The sequence below is a fragment of the Ochotona princeps genome, chromosome 2, assembly GCF_030435755.1.
Source record: "Ochotona princeps isolate mOchPri1 chromosome 2, mOchPri1.hap1, whole genome shotgun sequence".
Classification (NCBI taxonomy): Eukaryota; Metazoa; Chordata; class Mammalia; order Lagomorpha; family Ochotonidae; genus Ochotona; species Ochotona princeps.
In genome coordinates this window covers 68,133,322-68,154,854 of record NC_080833.1, presented here as the reverse complement: position 1 = coordinate 68,154,854, position 21,533 = coordinate 68,133,322, and the positions used below count along the sequence as shown (strand labels likewise).

At 38.4% G+C, this 21,533-nt stretch overlaps 1 protein-coding gene across 1 annotated transcript in view; it reads right to left on the bottom strand.

The window, feature by feature from the left end:
* The window catches only part of ADGRL2 (adhesion G protein-coupled receptor L2), a 653,944-nt gene that overhangs the window by 454,546 nt on the left and 177,865 nt on the right, over nucleotides 1-21,533 (bottom strand). The window lies entirely within an intron of this gene.

The window sequence follows — 21,533 nt, the reverse complement described above, 5'->3', positions numbered from 1 at the left end:
GATAAAGTACACAGGCTAATTGAACCATGGGATCCTTTTCCTTGCCCCCACAACTCCAGGTATTACAGGGATCCACTACAACACACTTTGGGAATTGTCATCTTAAGTGGCTATTTATTGTCCTCAAAGAATTTTAAATAGAGGTTTTGCCAAAATAAATCTACATTTTCCTTTTAAATTCTATGTAGTTTTAAAAATCAGCCTTTCTTGAGAGGATGAGACAAGGGGCCCATTTATTCCTGCTCTTCCAGGGCCATCCTTGCATTTCATACTAACATAATTGCTGCTCCTGACCTGTGTATGATGCAAAAGCTACAGTTTTCCATTACTCTTATAATGTTGTTTGCCACATTTCCTATCATTTTGTGCGTTCACCAATCTCAGAACTGGAACAGAAATTCCTACAGACAGAGCAACCAATCTACAGGTAATAATAATTGCCCAAAATTTCTGCCCATGATGCTTGTAATTTGATGCTTTCTAATTGATGCAATGGTATTGAGTCCAGTTTTTAAAAAGGTTAATGTAGATATGACAGAAAAATCAATATCAAAATCATATTTTCTTGGTTCTAGGTTTCAGAATTCTGCTGTAGGTATTAATGTATAAACAAGAAGGTATATTCCATATCTTGATAAGTGAACTAGAAGACAGATATTCCAAAGCATATGACACACTTTGGAAACAGAATGTGAGCTGTTACTAAAGCAAGATTTCTACTTACAGGAACTATAAGAATAATTTTTATGCACTGAATGCTCAACCCAGAGAGTTAGTAAAGCCATATAGCAGAAATCTTACAGAATAGCATCTAAGTCCATTATGGGGAGAATCCACTAGATATCTTCATACACTCTTGATAAAACCTAGAAAAATTTGCTCATAGTCCAAGGGCTAAAATGCTATGTTATGATTAGAAATGATCAGAATAAGCTTAATAAATCCAACCAAATTCAAACTTGTATTTCTTTTGTAGAGGTGCCAAATCTGTTCTTAATCAGTTCTCACTGTTGTAGCAGGAAACTTCCTGAAGCTAGAGGGTTTTCTTTAGGAATAGGCAAGGGGTGTGACTCCAGTGCATTGAAATTTTTGACTTGACGCAGGTGCAGGGTCCCAAGACTTTAGGCTGTCCCCAACTGTTTTCTCAGGCCACAAGCAGTGAGCTGGATGGGAAGCAAAACAACCGGTACATGAACCGGTGCCTTTATGGAATTCCGGTGCATGTAAGTCGAGGACCTTAGCCCTTAGGCTACTGCGCCCGGCCCCTGCATTTGTCTTTTTGTGTCCAGTTTATTTCATTTCGCATGGTGTCTTTAAAGTTCACCTGTGGGGTACTGCTGTACTATGTGTCAGAATTGTATGCATTTTGAAGGCTGAAAGGCATTTTCCAGTTTGTGTATGTATTGAATTTTGTTCATTCATTAATCTGTGGTTAAGAATTTGAGTTGTTTTTATACCTTTGACTTTTTTGAAGGAATAATCCAACTATCAACATTAGCATACAAATATCTGTTCAACACCCTGCTTTCAATTCCTTTGAATATATTTAGTGAAACAGAGTGGCTGACTCATACAGTTATTCTAAATTTTCTGAGACCCACCAACTTGTTTGCTGCTGTTACTATACCATTTAACATTCCCAGCAGCAATTGCACATAGGGTTCCAATTTCTCCACATCCCTGTAAACTCCTGTTTTCTGTTCTGATGCAAATCACCTTAGTGGCCAAATTTACTCCAACTATTTTGTTTTATAAATATTTATCCTTTTTATTCTACGTAAAATAGTAATATAATTTCTTTATTTTTTAAAAAGTTCATTTGCAAAGCATAGAGAAAGAAAAAAATCTTCCAAGGGTTGGTTCCATCCTCAAAACCCTGCCAGAAAATTGGAACTCCATCTAAGTCTCCCAAATGGATGGAAGAGACCAGAGTATTGGAGCCATCATGTTAAGATGCTTACCAGGGAATACATTCAAAAGAAACTGGGATGGACGTGGAGCCTAGTCTTGAACCAGCACTGCAGTATGGGACGTGGACAATACAAACAGTGTCTTAAGGACTGTGACTATGTCCATTCCCAGAAATATGATTTCTAAGTACTGATACCTAGTTGAGAGCCTTTTTCACTCCCAGGGTATATGATTCTTCTTTTCTAACCAAATCTATTATATTTTTTTTTTCAAGAAAGCACAATGATAGTCTATGTAGTTATATATGGAGTTTGTATGTGTGTATACAAAGGTATTTGTGTGTATAGATTTTTGCATAATCTATTATTATCATTCTCTTTTCTTTGATATATTGATAACACCTACTGCCAAAAAATAATGAAAGCAGATATGAAACTACTATGTGAATTACAAAATAGGTAGGCCAAATACTTTCTTTAGACACCCAAATTTGTATGTATTTATAGCAGTGTTGGGCTTTTGTTTCGGGGCTTGCCAGTGATGGAATCCATATATCTTTCTTTTTTTTTTACCTTTATGCATTCAGGTTCACATCCAGCTGCCTCACGCAAGCTTCATAAATACGCTTGCTTTCTGCCTGTGGGGTTCTCATAGGGGCATAGATTCTAGGCTCAAATGATGAAGCATTACCTTTGTTAGAATCAACACCAGTAAGATGCTCCTGTTAAATAAGACAAACAGGTGGCTCAATGTTTTTTGACCATTTTAACAATCGGGTTCACGTCCCATTCCCTCTTCTGAATTAACTGCAAGCAGATCCATCATGCAGACCAATAACTTACATGGCAGGCTGTGCGGCCTCACACACAGGCCGTTGTGATCATGTGTGTGAATCATAGCATTTATGCTGCCTAAGGCACTGGCATGTGAAAGCACAGCCTAGACCCAGCTGATTAAGCTGTAGCATAAAACAACACTTCAGTAGTCAGGAGCATGACAGCCCACAATGGTTTATTGGACCAAAGAGTATAACATTGTAATTTACTTCTCTAATACATGTCATGTTCTCTCTTATTGTTTCCCCTTATGGAGTGAAATATGTAGGATAGAGATTGCTGTACAAGCTTCATGTGTTATGCCCCTCCAAAAATTAGAGGGTAACAAACTGTCTTTATTATCCTGTGCCTTTGGTAAGCTGCCACAAATCACAGAAACCACTGCAGGTGAGCATCTAGTGGTTTAAAAGTCAAGGCAAACCGAAAGACTTCATGTCTCTGCCTGCAGCTATTTTTGAACTGCAGTACTGCAAGACACAATTATTGCATTTCCTGGTCCTTCCTTTTTATTGTAATTTCCTAACCATTTTTTTCTTTTCTTATTGACAGGAAACCAGGATTTATGAAGTCTGGCTCCATGCAAATATTGAAAGACTTAATTTTTTTTCCCTCTCCCAAACATAACACTGTAAAGTTGAATAGCGTTTTGGTGAGTTTATTTTTCTTTTTCAACTGGAATTCGTGGCTGTTTTCCAGCTGAAAATGGCACTAGTCACAGATAATTTAAAGAGAATAGCTTGCTTGTTTGTCAAGCAAACATGTGTAATCTGATGAAATTATTAATGTCATAGTGTTAACTCTCTTCCCATAAATACAGTTAACAGTGCTGACACTGCAATTATACTCCAATGTTCTGGCTCTTTGCTTATTCACTCAAACTGTCAGTCCAGTACGGGGGAGACAAATTGTGGTGGGCACTTGACAACGCACAAAAGAGATATAAACCCCTTCTGATTAAACCTTGATGAAAGATTAAATGGTTCTGAATGCTTGCCAGATTCTTACAATATGACCTTTTTAACCAGTGGTAATAAAAAGTTCTATTCAATAGGGGTTTCTAAAAAGAGATTACAAAGATATCGCATGCATACATATCTAAATAATACACACATGGGGAAGTTAAATATCGTAGGAACTAGGACAGTCACTGCTCAACTTGTAACAAGGTGGTATCACTTTTGACGCTTGATAGATTTTTGCAGTCATTTGCTCTGGGAAAAACAACACATATTTACTTAGATGTGAACACCGTCACTGCCTTCCCTTGTCTTCAGTCCCCCAGCCGGAAACCTGCTCACAGGAGTTCATTCAGCTTGTGGGGGCTTTGAATTCATTTTGTGAATCTTTATCAAAGTTTGACACTTAGTTTAGAACTTTTTAGCTTTTGGCTTTGGATCAAATAAAAAGAGACCTCTCATTACTGAACAATTAGCTAGCACTTCCTGTATCCTTCATTTATATCATTTGATTTCTCACGTGAAAATTACTACTAGAATTTTGGCAGATGATGAAACTGGAATATGGGCAGTTTCAGCAACTTGCTTCAAGTCACACAGCTACAAACAATTGGAATTGGAATTGAAACCTAGATACATTAAAACAAAAACTTTAATAAACTTCTGGACCAAGAACATGTGACTTATCTTCTAAAATTTATAGATCATTATGAAGTCATTTTGTTTTGTGAAACTAGACTTATTTTATCTCCTCCAATTCCCACTTTGCATAAAGAAATCCTTGAATATTACGAGATACAGACCTCATAAAAAATTATAGTACTTATTTCAAGAACCCATGGCACCATGGACTTGTAATTACTCACATTCATGTGAAGAAGTACACCAAACCAAAAAGTTTCTTTACATAAAAAAAACCTCTTGCATGTTAATATTTCATGCCTAGGGCAAATGCATTCATTAAAAACAAAAGAACTGGGGAATCCAGAGGAGGTGAATGGGGTTACCTAGACCTCTCTGACTTATTGGTAGCGAATATATTGAGATAATAAAATAAGCTGGGAGATTTCTACCCAGCATTGATGGCTAGACTCTTAGGACCACAACACAAGTCATTCTTAGCCCTTTTGTTCTCTCTGCATTTAGCTCCAGCAATCCCAGGGCTGTGCTTTTTCTTTTCTGCTGCAGGACACTTGGGTGAGGGAGCATCGTTTTTTGGGAGGACAGAGCTGAAAGTGGTTAATAGTTGGCAATAAATTGTATCAGGTTGAAAGAGGAGAAGAGAAAAAAAAAACTACCAAAAAAAGTGTTTTCTTTTTTAATTGTGTTCAACAGTTGTTTTCCACACTGAACGTTTGTTATATTTATTTGTCATCGGGGTAATTATTCTACACTTGTTGCTAAGTCTGTTACTTGCCTTCTGATGAACAGATTCATTAAGTTCATTTCTAATCTCTGTCTTCTAAATTCAATAAGCACTACAAAATTTCTTTCCTTGTATGGGAATTCTAAGGTCTTTTTTTTTTCCTCAACAGCTTGAATTCCTGTATTCTGATTAAGATAGATGAAGTATTTGCATTCTATCCATATTCATAATCCTCTTTCAAAGTCAACCTAAAATACCACATTGGTTGCCCAGGCAGACACAGGCAATGTGCTAGGAGAGCGCTGTAGCTTTTTGTTCAGATAGATAAGGATTCATCTCTTTTCAAATCCAACAGAAGAGGTGGCCACTAGGTGAATACGAGCTGTTAAGAAACTAGAACAATCATTGTGTCTTTTGTTTGTGACAGAAACTGTAATTAATGATTCCCTCACCTTTTTTTTTTTTGCTAAAGAAAAAAGAACGATGTGCAGTTGACAGACATTTTATTAATAGTTTCTGCCAACTTGCCATGCATAAAAGGTTTTATTGGTTGCAATGCCAGTGTAAGAAAAAGTTCTTTTTGATGCTTTTTGATGAAATGTTCAAGATGGCTGTTTTATGGATGAAAAATGAAGGCAATCTGTCTACTGCTGCTTAAAGTTTGGGTTTCCATAATAAAATTAAAATGATTGTGACATTTCCTATTGTGTTATTTAACCATCTGCTTCCTATTGGTCTAATCAATGATGGCATTACCAAGGTCCTTTCTACCTAACAAGAAAACCTGACAATATCGTGTCTCATGGTTAATTTAAAAGGACAATTTATCATCGATAAAGGTGTTTGTATATTTGGTAGCTTCTATTCTCACTTTAAAAGGAACTTTTTTCCCCCCTGGTGTTTGAGAGTTAAATATTCAGGCTGACAAACAGCAATGAATGTTTGCGTCCCCTCAACAGCTAGAATTCTGGAAACTCTACAGGGAAGCCATAGGAAGGTGTACCAATGACAAACTCTCTTCAGGTGTATTACATTTAACTGTAAGTAAGCATCTGGTATTTTCTTGCTTAACATTTAATTAAAAGCGCACCTTCCAAAATATTTTCTCAACATCAGCATGTTAAATACACAGTTACCTGGGCTAGACTTTTTCTCTTTTTAAGATGGTTTTATGTAAGTTTTTCTTTAGCAGACGTGCTGTTTCAATGATTTCTGTTCATCAATTAAGGGCGAGAAAGAAGGAAAAACACACTTTGCCACATGGATTCACAATAAAGCAATGAAGGCACTTAATCCTCCAATACCAAAAGGGTGAGGGGAAGGATAGTCAATATTTTAATAAGTCTTTGGATTTTCTTGCAGCCCAAAAGGAATTTAATAAGAAATGTGGAATATTAGGTAGTAAAACATTCTAATTATTGACAAACTTGTGAATAGACCCTGCTTTATTTTCTTTGTAATCAACATTATAAATTGAAATAACCTATAGTATTTGCCCATATCTTTTATAAACTTCTACTTTTTTTAAAGTCTGACATCGCTCACATTTTAGGAGAGAAGAGGCAGCTGGAAATGTGCTCTTTACACATTGATCTTCAAGCAGTCATTCATTTTCTCTGGGAATTTTTATGTAAGCTCCCTTATTGGGAATATGCTAATGACATCCGCCATGATTACTGATTTTCTTTGAATCGTTATTCCTCTGTGAGCAAAGTAATCAGAAAGAGAGAACAGGAGATTTCCTTCTTGCTTGTGTGCCTTCTTCAACCATCTGCTCTATCTTGATTCATTTGAATAAGATCTGCAGTGTTCACATTCTTTACTCCAGCATTCTAAGGCATTTGAAAGCTTAAAAGGAGTTAATAGTTCTCTATGTCACAAATGGGGTTCTCTGATGCATTCCAAGTGCGACAGGCTGACAGATTAATTTTATTAAGAGAGAGATGGGAATGTAGGTTAGCAGCTTTATTATTTGGGATGTTGCCAGTTTGGGACACCTTAATATTAGTGGTCTGGAATACAGACAATGCAAAAGAAACAGAGAAGGAGAGTGGAAAGGGCAAGTGTGGTAGTAAAACAAAGTATCATAAAGTTAAGAGAGGGTGAGAATGAGAGTGAGAGCCCTACCCCAGTAACATTTGTAGGTGTCCTAACAACAACTGCTGAGCCACCAACCGAGACTTCGGTTGGCAGCCCACGCTTTGCCATGAAAGTGCTATGTGCTCCTAGGAAAGTTAATTTCTCAGAGCTCTGTATTCTCCATGGTGACAAGAGATGAATGTCACAGGTGAAATTTTAAGATTCTCTTCACCAGTTAAATTGTGCGCCTGTTGTTTATTCCCACAGAATAGACTGCAGGGGCCGGGAAAGTTGCTCTGTAAGATTGGCTTGAGCATGGGCTATTAACCTTGCCAGGGAAAAGCCACTTCAAAAATAAACTGTCCATCTTCCAATGAGGGAGCCCCTGAAGCACACCTTTAGACATGATGGGTATAGATCTGATTTTAAAAAGGGACCCCTACAACTTGTTTCAGTTAATGTGTTTTCCTACAAATGGTGCAGATGGCATTAGAAACAAGTGTGACTCTTCAGTGAGGAAAAATCAGCAAGACTCTGACTCCCCTAACAAGAAACAGCCAACTTAACATGCAGAACTGGCCTTAAGGAAGAAAATTTGCAAAGCTTGATGCCATTAGGTCACTGGGTATTGCCAAAACACAAAGGAGACCCAAGTTTGGGAATGCCAACATTCTGGTATTCATCTGACACCATAGGGAAGAAACCTACTGATGCTGAAGCCATCTTGGAGTGTGTCTCTCTCTGGTCCCGCTCATCCAATGACACCTCTGGCTTCCTCCACTTTGAGTGAGAATCAGAATGTGTACCAGCCACCCCAGATTATAAGCAACTAGCAAGGTTTCTCCTGAAGAAAGCCATAGATTGTTAGACTGGGAGCATAGGGTCCACCCTCCCCACCTCCCTGCCAAGGCTTCTCATGGCAATGTTGCCTTGTGCCAGGAATGGCCACCGATCTCTGCCCCTCTCCCCTCCTGTCTCCATGCAGTTCTTCTAATTCCTTGCATTTTTTTCTGGAATCCATTGCAGATTCATGTTCTGATGTCTGTTTGATAATTCTGGCTTCTTCCAAACTCAGTTACAAAGCCAAGATTTAAATAGAAATTATTTCACTGATGTGTTTCAGCTGACCAGAGACAAACTCTTGCCCGAAATAGCCCCCACTCCCTTCCTTCCACATATCCCAACAACGGGAAGAAACACACAGCCACTCCGTCTTGCTTTTTGATGTCTTATACAAATAGAACACTCTTAAACAGCACTAAAAATAGGAAAGCACAAACATATCTTAATATTTCATGAGAGAAAAATTGAAGGGCCTGAAATTAAAGATAGGCAGGTAGCCACTGATAAATAGAAATATCTGTCACAAACATAGATTTTGTGTGTGGTAGACAGCAAGTGGTTCTTTTCCTGAGAATTTGCCTTTTCACAACTGTGAAACACTGCCTTATAATTGTGACATGCAGGGCAACCTGATACTGCATTTCTGCAGCCATCCAGCTTTGGTATTTATTTTCTTAGAATTTTTTGTTTGTTTGACTGCCTGCCTGTTTCTGAAATATATTTAACAAATTTCCACAAGAGTGATTGACCCTGGTGGAAACTGGGTAACAAACAGAGGCACTAAGATTTTACACACACACACACATTTCTATTTCTATATTCGATGACATATAGATTACATATTAGATGTCAGGAGAATTCATAATACAGGGTCATTTTATATGGCTCAAATATTCTTCTGTTGCCAAAACACACAATCTTCCTGTTCTGTATCTGGAGAGAGGAAGAAATCAAGAAAGAAAATGCGTTCATCAGTCCCTACACAGGCACATTTCAATTGACGTCAGTAATACAGTGTGCATCGGCAGATCAAAATAGGATCCGGATGGCAATATTAAATGCCTTGATGTTTAAATTTCTCTCTGAACTCACAATATTGAACATCAAATGTAATTTGGAAGAAGAGTTTATTCACTTGAAATCAGTTTTTCTTTAGAAATAAAGCATTCGTAGTTTCGGCTTCAACATTGCATAGTGGTGATGTTCAACAATTAGAAACACATTTGCACTGTAGCATGTCTAGGTTTAAGTATTTGTAATTTAAAAAATATGCCCTTTTCTAGGAATAATCTAAGTATTTCTATGTTTTAATACATTTCTTTTTCTTTTTTTAAAGATTAATTTACTTTCATTGGAAAGTATCTTCTGCAGAAAGGAGAAGAGACAGAAAGCTCTTCCATCCGATGATTCACCCCCCAAGCAATGGCTGAACTGTGCCAATCCAAAGCCAGGAGCCCAGAACCTCTTCCGGGTCTCCCTAGCAGGTTCAGGGTTCCAAGGGTTTGGGCCATCCTCATCTGCTTTCCCAGGCCACAAGCAGGGAGCTAGATGGGAAGAGGGAGTGCTGGGATTAGAAGTGGCATCCATATGGGATCCTAGCATGCAAGGCAAAAACTTTAGCTGCTAGACTACCACACCGGGCACAGATTTCTTTTTCTTGTTATTTTAGTCAATATACTGTCTTTTTCAAAATAGAGTTCTTTACATTTGAATTTTGAATGTACAAAGTACATAAAACCACTCAAAATCTGATATTTAAAAGGAGTATAAATTTTAAATTGCTCTTTATTTCTTTACCATTTTTAGAAAGATATCTATGTAAAACCACTTGCTCCTATTTATGTTCAACATGTACCACTTGCACTTCTTTATATTAACTCAAATAGTGTTTGTGAAGCATTAAAGTTTTCAAAAACAATAAATTAAAATACTACATTGGATAGAGGATGAAAGAGATACTACTACTTGAAAACTGAAAATTTTCATTTCCTAGTAGAGGTAGACAAAAATGTTATAATTAGGGCCCGGCGGCGTGGCCTAGCGGCTAAAGTCCTCGCCTTGAAAGCCCCGGGATCCCATATGGGTGCCGGTTCTAATCCCGGCAGCTCCACTTCCCATCCAGCTCCCTGCTTGTGGCCTGGGAAAGCAGTCGAGGACGGCCCAATGCATTGGGACCCTGCACCCACGTGGGAAACCCGGAAGAGGTTCCTGGTTCCCGGCATCGGATCGGCGCGCATCGGCCCGTTGCAGCTCACTTGGGGAGTGAATCATCGGACGGAAGATCTTCCTCTCTGTCTCTCCTCCTCTGTGTATATCTGGCTGTAATAAAATGAATAAAATCTTAAAAAAAAATGTTATAATTAATGTAATTTTTTTTAATCAAAGAGAGTTTTATTTTCCTTCATGTAAAACGTCAGAAGCAGGAAGTGCAGGCTGTGTACAGAGCCCACTGTGGTCACCCAGGACCCGGTTTGCTTCTTTGTGTCCACTATGGTTTAGTATTGCCTTCCATCTTCAAGCTCATCTCCTGCCACACGATGGCTGCTGCAGTGCCACCTTCCATGTCCACGTCCCATTGAACAACCCTAGTCCCAAGAAGGGCTAGAGAATGTAATAACTTGTGAGAATGAATTTGAAGTTCCGGTAGTTCAGGAAGAATGACAGAAAGGATTACTTAGCATTAGGCAGCCCCTAGCAGGGTAGAAGGCCTTCTGCCTCCCAGTCCTTCAGTGAAGCCTCGTCGCTGCTCTATTACCCTTTTTTTCTAACAGAGCTCACTTTTAATTTTCTTCCAATATGAGATGTTGCATTCTTTTCTGTTCATATTTAAGTTTTACTTATTTTTATTGGAAAGCCAGATTTACAGAGACGGAGAGACAGAGAGAAAGATCTTCCATCCACTGCTTGACTCTCCAAGTTTCTGCAATGAACTGGATCTGAAGCCAGGAGCCAGGAGTTTATTCTGGGTCTCACTCTCAGGTGCAGGGTTCCAAGGCCTTGGGCTATTTTTGACTGGGTTCCCAGGCCACAAGCAGGGACTAATGAGGCTGAAATCTTTTCATATGCTTGTGATCTTTCAAAATCTGATTTCATGACTTGTTTTTTTTTTTCTTGTGAATTGTTTCTTTAATTTCATTAAGTTTTACTAAGTTGATTGGTTCTTTTCTAGCAACTTACAAAATTTTCTTTATTTTATTTATTTGAAAGGTAGGCAGACAGAGACAATCCACTGGCTGCTCCCAAGTGGGCCACAAAGTGTGGAGCTATGCAGCGTGCAAGCCAGACATCTGGAACTCCACCCAGCACTCCCATGTGAGAGGCTGCGACCCAAGTATTAGCAGCATTTCCTACAGCCTCCCAGACTCCGCACTGGGAAGGAGCTGAAATGGAAAGTGAAGCTGCAAAGTGTGGTGTGGTATCCAAAGTGACATCTTCACCACTATACCAAATGCCATTTTAATTTATAAATGAATTTTATCCCCCACAATACATATCTTGGCCTGTTTGATGGTGGGATACACATCCCTTGAGTTTTGCTGATTTTTCTTCACTCGTTTTTTTCTTTCTGTTTTTCAGACTCAATGATTTCCTTGGTTCTGTCAACTTCCCTGATTCTTCCTAGGCATGTTTGTGTTTGACTCCCTCTAGTGAATTTTTCACTTCAGTTATTATGCTTTTGAGTCTCCCATGTTGGAGACTTGGAAGAAGCTCCTGGCTTCTGGCTCCTGGCTTCAGACTGGCTCAGTTCCGGCCATTTGGCCATTGGAGAAAGCACCAGTGGACTGAAGAATCTCCTTCTCTCTGTAACACTGCCTTTCAAATAAAAAACAAACTTTAAAAAATAAATATCTGCTCTCAGATCTTTCCTAGGGATTGTTTCTGTTGATCTGTTCCTTCTTTTGATCTGCCATACTTTTCCTGTTATAATATTTTGTATGCTTTACGATGCTTTGCTGAAAATTGGATATAGTAATGTAACAATATGGTAACACTTGAAATCAGACCCTTCCGTCCAAGCCTCTTAGTAGTTACTCCAGCTAGAGTGATACAACTAAGGTAACAACATATGGCTATATTAACAGACGTACCAAAGAAACTAACAATTTCTAAATATTTGTAAGGAAAATGTACTTTAGGTCGACAAATATGTATATTTCAACATCTCCTCAGCCCATCTATTTTTCCATTGAACATAACTATGAAATGTTTATACAAGTTGACAGTGTTATTGATTACAATTTTAGCTTTTTAAGTTTTCTATAGTACCCCCATTTTCTATTTTATATTTCAATCATTTTACATCATTTGAAATTTATGGGTGAATTGCCCCTTTGTGTATTACTGTATTGTTTAAAAATCATACAACAATTAGCCTCACATTAGTTCCCTCTAGTAGTCTTGTCACTTTGCTACATTTGTAAAGTCTATGACACTTTCTAGTCATTGTACCAGGGAAGGTAACGTAGGATGGCTCAAGCAGTAGGGCCACTGCCACCCCTGTGAGAAACAAGATGGAGTCCTGGGCTACTGGCTTTGACATGGCCTGGACTAGTCCTGGGTGTTGCTCCCATTTCGGAAGTGCACCAGTGGATGGAAGATCTCTGTCATTTCATAAAAAATAAACCATATTTTTTTTAAAAAGGCTGAACCCATATACAGCATTTTTGGAGAAAAGCACTCATATGCACACACAATAATATACAATTTGTTATTGAACTTAAATAATCCCCATCCACCGAATAATGATGTATATTTTATTCGTTCTGTCTATATGTAGTAGATACTCTGTATTGGCCTATAAGTAATTGCACTTGGCATCTCAGCATGTGTATCTCTTTTTCTCCAGATTAGTTAATGCTTACTACAAAATTTCAATGCCTTACAATTCTCTTATGGATTGTTCCCTAGATGAATTTAAGAACTGTGTGTGAACATTAGCTCTTTAAAACCAATAGGCAAAGTGCTAGGAGTCAAAATTCACAGATGAGATCACTTGGTTCTGTTTTTGAAGAACCTATTGTTAAGCCAGAATACGGACTCTGTAAAGAGGTGATATCAATAAAATACACCAAGGGCCAGAGAGATCTACATGCACATATGGATTTTTAAAAAATTTGTATTTATTTTTATTCGAAAAGCAGATCAGATCTACAGAAAGAAGGAGAAACAGAGAAAGATCTTCCATCTACTGGTTCACTCCCCAAGTGGCTGCAACATACAGAGCTGAGCTAATCCAAAACCAGGAGCCAAGAGCTTCTTCCAGGTCTCCTACACAGGTGCAGGATCCCAAGGGCTTGGGCCACCCTCGACTGCTTTTTCAGGCTACAAGCAGGGAGCTGGAAGGGAAGTAGAGCAGCCTGAATATGAACTGACATCCATATGGGATCCCAGCGCATGCAAGGCAATGATTATCAATTAGGCTATTGTACCTGTCCCACACATATGGATTTTGACCACATCTGTATTGTCTACTTTGTGTTCATCTGATTAGCTAAATAAGTCTACAAAAATTGTTGCCTGTTATCATAATCATACTAGTCTCAGAGTTTCAATCTCCTATTATTGAGAATATTCAAAGAGTTTTGCATGCTTTTACAAAACAGGTTTGTGTCATGGTCTGTAGACAAAAGGATCACAAAGTTGAAGCTGTACTTGCACACAAGCATCAGAAGGTGCTGTATGTAAGACAGAGTTAGCTCGGTAGGTGTCATAGCTCATGTAGAGGTTAACTTTGAGTCTTTACTTTCCTGTACTGATGGTCTTTGATCTTCAGTCCTTTGCTTGACTCATCATTTATACATGATTCATTGATAGGTGAATCAGGCTGGACTGCTAATCAATGTTTCTTGAGTGGATCTGGTTCTCTCCTTCCCAAATGTTTGTTTATCCATTGGACAGGCAGGGACAGCGTTCCTTAGCAACCTTCCCAGTGCAGAAAGGTCACAAAATGGCACTTGTGCACACTGCAGCCTAAGCAGCGCTAACCTCCTTGAGAATTGTGGCCTTTTGTTTAGGAATGTGTAGGACACCGCCTAAGAAACACACCATTGCTTATTGAATAAATGCACAGAAATACCAGGTAGGCCAGATAAAGGAACATTTTGATATTCATCTTTTTATTCTGCTTCGTACTAAAGAACATGTCAAAGAATACCATTGCAATACGTGGCACAAAATGCTCCTCATAAACATGTTGCTAAAATCACTCATGCTCTTAAAAGAAACATGAAGTCTCCTTTTAAATTGAGATAAGTAAGACTTTACAAGATATTTGCTATTATATACTTTTAAAGTTTCCCTCTAATTTATTCTTGAATATTTCTTAACGATTTTGATTTCTTTTCCTAGTTTTAATTACGTACACTACTCAAAGGAGTAAATGTACTTCTGTTTTTCAAATGTGTGTTTTCTTTTTTTTTTTTAAGATTTTATTTATTTATTACAAAGTCAGATATATACAGAGAGGAGGAGAGACAGAGAGGAAGATCTTCTGTCCAATGATTCATTCCCCAAGTGAGCTGCAACGGCCGGTGCCCGTCACTCCGAAGCCAGGAACCAGGAACCTCCTCCAGGTCACCCACATGGGTGCAGGGTCCCAAAGCTTTGGGCCGTCCTCGACTGCTTTCCCAGGCCACAAACAGGGAGCTGGATGGGAAGTGGAGCTGCCGGGATTAGAACCTGTGCCCATATGGGATCCCAGGGTTCAAGACGAGGACTTAAGCTGCTAGGCCATGCCGCCGGGCCCCAAATGTGTATTTTCATTGTCTCCTATTCCTTCTTTTTGTCTGTGGATCTAGTTTTTCAGACTAAGGTGAACTAATTGAACTAACAACACTCCACTGAGGGACATTTGAATATATTAGTTTGTCATAGCATTTAAAGCATAATGTTTGTTTAAAGTCCTATAAAAACTTTTCCTCTGAATTCGCCCTTTTAATCTCATTTCTGGCTCATTTGCTGAAATAAAACAAAGTAGTAAAATGAAAATACATTCGTGGGTTTTTTTGCGATATTTTATGGATAGGATCTCTCATTTGCTCACACTAACTTCACTCCACTTTCCTCTAAGAGTTGTGTACTTGGAATGTGCAATCCCTCTAGCTTTAATGAAGAGCAGATATTAGACATCTCAAAATCGTTTTCTTAGGAAAGTAGATTAAAAAAATGGAAGAAATTGTTTTGCCAACATGTGTTTTTCTCTTCTAAGATGGCTACTGTTTTCTTTTAAGAGGCTGCACTCAAATACCAAGTAGCCCTGATTATAAAGCAAAATAACAGAACAAAAGAAAAGGAAACCAGAAAACTAGAAAAAAGTTGCAAAATACTACCTCCATTGTATACATGGTAGCTTAATGTATATAGCTTATTACTATAATAAAACTGAATTACATCATAATAGGGAGGAAGGCTGTCAGCAGGAAAGAGGAATCCTTGAAAGTGTTGTTTACACAGCATGAAATCCTGGTAAAGTCGCGGGAGAAGTCTGCTCTCTGGCCCAACCGTTAGGGCTACTTAAACACCTGTGGATTTATGGAGTTTACATGCCTACCAGAGTTTGTGTTGAAGTTTATTAATAAAAATAGAGTCAAAAGAGATCTGTTGGTATAGATAAACTGCTCTATTCTTTGATGGTGTAAATGGACTTCATAAGGAAATATATATTTATAGTTTATTCATTGTGTGATTTTGATCAATTAATATTTGAATTTCATTCTTAAATTTAGATTTAGAAAATCCAGATAAAGAGAATTTACTGTCTCTTATGACATATATAAAAGCAGGTGTGTACTACCAGGATACTAGGACATCTGGTAGGGAGAACGGGACTGTAGGTGCAATGGTTTATGCAACTTAAAACATGAAAATCTGTATCTTTTAGAAATGTATATGCTTGGGCCCGGTGGCATGGCCTAGCAGCTTAAGTCCTCACCTTGAACGCACCGGGATCCCATATGGGCGCCAGTTCTAATCCCAGCAGCTCCACTTCCCATCCAGCTCCCTGCTTGTGGCCTGGGAAAGCAGTCGAGGACGGCCCAATGCATTGGGACCCTGCACCCGTGTGGGTGACCTGGAGGAGGTTCCTGGTTCCTGGCTTTGGAGTGGCGGGCACCAGCCATTGCGGCTCACTTGGGGAATGAATCATTGATGGAAGATCTTCCTCTCTGTCTCTCCTCCTCTCTGTATATATCTGACTTTGTAATAAAATAAATAAATCTTTAAAAAAAAAAAAAGAAATGTATATGCTTTAAGAATGATCAAATAAATCCACAGTTGTCCTAATTAACCCCATCACAATTGGTTTCATTTGGGGATTTGGTTTAGTCTTTTAAAAATCAAGGCAGCACGATTTAGAGACTTCAGTTTCATTTAAGCATTCCAAATGAGCTTATCTCACAGTTGTTAAACATGTGTCTTCCATTTCCACATGTCTATTAAACATTTTATATCAGAAAGCACACTTGAAAGCACCTTGTTGATGCAAAAACATGAAGTCACACCCAAGGTAAAGATAATCTGGTCAACATCTCTTTCATTTGTGTAATCAAATCATTCTCTGATTGGCTATATGTGAAAAAGAGGGTAAGACACTGCCAAATCTAGTTTCTTGATTTTGCTTATACATTTTTCAATCATTTTAAAAATTGCTTCTGAGAGAACCATACACACAGACACACACACTCCAATTCTGTTTTGGCTTTTACATTGTGCTATTATTGAAAAAAATGAATTATCACAAAATAGAAATAGCTATTCATCAGATTATGCTTGTCTCACGTGTGCACTGTTCTGACCCCTTTTTCTTATTTGTCCCAGGAATATCCAATATTCGTCAAAGTATCTCTATGCTGTTAAGTGTACAAAGCTACATGACCACTTGCCTTGATGAGTTCACAGCTTTCATTTTACCAGGATGTAACAACCATAAGTTTTTGAACTGGGTAAGTCTTAAATGAAGCATACTTATCACGCCAATTTAAACTTAAAACCAGGGCCCAGCGCAGCGGCCTAGAGGCTAAAGTCCTCACCTTGAACGCACTGGGATCCCATATGGGCGCCGGTTCTGGTCCCAGCAGCTCCACTTCCCATCCAGCTCCCTGCTTGTGGCTCGGGAAAGCAGTCGAGGACGGCCCAATGCATTGGGACCCTGCACCCGTGTGGGAGACCTGGAAGAGGTTCCTGGTTCCCACCTTCGGATAGGTGCGCACCGGCCATTGCGGCTCACTTGGGGAATGAATCATAGGACGGAAGATCTTCCTCTCTGTCCTTCCTCCTCTCTGTATATCTGACTTTGTAATAAAAATAAATAAATCTTTTAAAAAATATTTTTATGTGAATATTTAAAATAAAATTAGAATGATGTATAAATAGTTTTTATGTACTCACATGTTTGTAATACAACTACATATTTAATACGTATACATCTATCTAACATACAAAACATAAGGCCTAATCCTTAAAACGGCAATATACAGAACATTGGATCTACAAACAGAACCTAATGTTCCTTGTGTTCATAATACAAAGACGTATCCATGCTAAGGTATATTTTAATGATTTTATAAGATTTTTGTTACTTTAACATAGGCATTGATAGTAATGGAGACATGAGTTAAAGATAAAGGAACAACACTTGATGAATTTTCTAAATGTTAAGTGGAAATTTATGGCAATTATTATATAATGTCACTAATTCAGGCATTTGCCTATACCTGCAGACTTGCACAGGCACAATGAAGTATAAATGGCATTTGTTCCAATTTAAAATAACAATTTAGATGTGCAGGTATAGGACCAGAAAATATAATGTTTTTTTAATTGAATTTTTTTTGCTACAGTAAACATGAATTCTGGAATGGTAAAAGGAAAAGTGTGTGTGTGAGTGTGTGTGAAGAACGTACTGACTCCCTGTAATAAATCTCCCATTAGTATTTTTCCAAGAGAAAATAATGCAAAAACTTGCAGTGCCTTATGCTTGGGCTTTTTTCCTGTACAATATATACGGGTACCTTACGTCAGAAACAACCAATACCTGGGTCTAGTAAAGTCAAATAACTGTCGAACAGTTAGACTCTTGGGATATTCAAGAGATGGGGGGGGTTCGATTTTAATTTCAAGGCACTTTTAACCTTGTTCAGATACAATGTTTTCAGGCTTAGAGCAGGATTAGTGAGGGCTGCTAGGAACCAGAGACAGCAATGGTGGACAAAATATAGACATGTATGGATCCGGTAGATGTGGGTGGGAGTGTCCAGAGGATACAATAGCCAATGGCCTGGCAAGCAGAAAGTGGGTCTAAGATGGACTACACTAAATATTTAGGAGGAGGTTGAGCTAGGGAGCAGGACAATAAGAAATCTGCATAGGGGTAGCTATGAGATACTAGCATGCAATCTGCCATTTTCTGTGTTTTCTCTCATTGAAAAATCAGCCCCTACAGTAAATGGGGCCAAAAGTGGGTTAGGGAACATTGCAACCTCATTTCACCTTATTTAGCTATGTTCCAGAGATCTCAGCAGGTAGTTCAATTAACTTCCACTAGTTAAATGAGATGAAAATGAGGTTACCCAGATTAACAAAACACGACTGGCATTTTCCCACTTCAGCGGCTGGAAAGGCTTGCAGCTGTAGCTGGTTGGCCCCAGGCAGTTGCGCGGCTGCCCCTGAGCAGCTGAGCTTCTGCCCTGCAGACTCTCACATGGCAGCGGGATGCACCTGCCCGTGTAGCTGCAACCAGGGCACAGCCCCAACAGAGGCAATGCCCCCCATGTGATTCTACTTCAGGCAGAAGCTGAACAGAAAAGCCTGGTTTTCCAAAGCTTAAATTTGTCTGGAATTATTTCCTTATTGACAGTTCATGGGTTTTCCTTCTTAGGAAATCTCAAGTAGCTCCTCATTGATTTTCATAAATAGTCCCGGGTGTATGCAGTTACATTTGATACACTTAAGAGGAGTGTCACTAGAATAGAAAATATCAACAAACATGTAATGAGCAACTCTTTCTACTATTATGCAAAATTCAAATAAAAAATTTGGAATATACATAATTTTTCAACTTTCATGAGTGGTTTCATCGATAAGGGGTAACATTTGTGTGTTTTGTACATATATGTTTTTATGTATATGCACGTGTGCAACCTAAATGTAGGTATTTGTGTATTTGTACATAATTGTAAAATATATAAACAGAATATGTATTTTTCTACTGTTCTAGGGGAAAGAGAAGTTTAGGACCATAAACTTTAGGACCATAACATATCCATGGATTAATTTTTATCAGAAGTAATAAATTATTTTAGGGTAATATACTGCAATATTTAGATTTAGGCATTTTCACTTGGTTGACTGGTATAAATTCCCACAGCAGATGAACCTGGGTTTTCTACACATCTGTATCTGCATCTGCAAAATGGGTTTGCCAGATATTTGCTTTTTGCTGTGAGAATAAAATGAGTTTGGAGAAAACACTCAGTTACTACATAATAAATATTAGGTATTCCTATTATGTAATATTATGACTCAAAGTGTAATGGAACTATCTTTTCTCAATTTCTAGTTTATTATATTAAAATATTTCACATCTGTTTATACAGAAGGAAAGTAGACTTATGCCATATGCTGTAAGGTAAAATTTGTGGAGTGAGCTATTACCCTCTTTCAGGAAATAGCCAAGATAAAAACTGCATGATTCTTAACTGGCCAGTGGCGAATATTTCAGTTTCACCTGACAATGCTTCACTTTTGCTTCAAAGCATCTGGTTATTTACTTGCTAAAACACAAAATTCCACTTTATGTAGACTATATAGTAGGTGTGTTGGTTTGAACATGATTTGGTTTCTAAACTTGTGTTGGACTTCGAACCCCAAAGCCATAAGCTGATGTTCCCCAAAAGGTGAACATTTATGTTATGTATGGTAATTAGGAAGGAGGTGCTCCTGGTGGGAAGTCTGCAGACCCTGGGAAGCATGACTCTGCGAGCATCGTTGTAAAAGCCTGCATTTGTGCCCAGCTGCTCGCTCTGCTTCCTGCCTTAACACATGGTCCTTCCTCCACATGCACCTGCCCGTTCTGGCCATCTATCGCCCTCCCTGAGTTCTAACCAATGGTGCTGGCCTATACGTAGTGTGAACCTCCAAATGTATGATATAATTAAAGCCCTTCTCTTCATAAAGTGAGTTGCTTTGGATATTTCACTATAATAAAGGAAAGCCGTCTGTCACAACAGTCACATGAGATTTGGTATGATTGTATCTATTTTACAAACGATAACTAATCTTTGAGAAATTTATCTAGTCAGCCAAGTAAGCATGGCTAATAATACCTTACGCTAATGCTGGGCCAAGCCTGGAAGCCACTCTTGTTGGTAAAGATTCGGTCAGGGACTCTGGTCCAAGCCAGGTTAGCTTTGAGCTGCTCAACTCAAAGCGGGTTTCCAGGCTTGTGTTGAGTGACAGACTAGGCTTGGACAAGCCTCTGCCACCATCAGCTATCTGACTCCAGTCCTTGACTTAGCTCGTCTGAATTTAAATTCCCTTACTTATAAAATCAGCATTTTTAAGAGAACCGCATTAGCCAATGTTCATAAAAATCTCTGTGAACAATTTAGTATATTTTATGATTTACTAATAAAAAGTGATTTTGAAGTTGAGAGAATAAATGAAGATGTCTAGTATGTTGCTTTGAACATTACTCAAAAATGAAGTAATTTTGAGTTATTTCATTCAGTATCTCCAAAATGTAGGGAGCTAACGTCTAGACAGTGTATAAAGACATTTAAGAAATAACAAAAGGAACTATCTTAATTGGCTCTGACAATCTTGGGGACAAAAGCCAAGATATAAGTGAATTAGCATACATAGATTGATATATTATTCTACATACTGTTTCAAGTAAAATACACACCAAGATACTTTATAAAGAAATAATGAGAGTTCCACAGTGTACAGGAAAGCAGGAAACTATCAAGCTCCCACATGCAGTTTGTTGTGCAATCTTGGGTATTATTAGCACCCTGTTATAGAGAGAGAACTGCAGTACAACAGAATGAATCTAGTAAGTGTCTAATCTTTTTGTTCCATCAAAACAAGAAAAAACTTCATATAAATGTGTGCAGGTGCCAGGATTTTGCTTATTAGTTGCCCTGGTCTACAAGTGTTATCAACAGTGTTAAATTAGCAATCAGTACACACTCTAAAGGACAAGGCACTAGCGATGGTCGTGTAGAAACTGCCTTGGTGGGAACCTCATTCAGGAGACTCTAGCACAGCTCCTATTAATAAGACAACTACAAATTGTAGCCGATCCAACCAGAAGGAGCCTTACATGTATTTGCTAGGACTTTCTTAAGACTTAAACACCAGGGACTTGAAACAAACTGTTCTTATCACCTTTTTCCAAACAGAGATTTAAATTTACAATGAAAGTGCCAGCACCAGCTGTAGTTAAAGAAAAGCACCACATGTCCTGATAAGCTCTGAGAAAATGGAAAGGAGCCCAGTTCAAGCTCGAGGTGTCGTCTTGCTCCAGCCAGCTGGGTGACACCA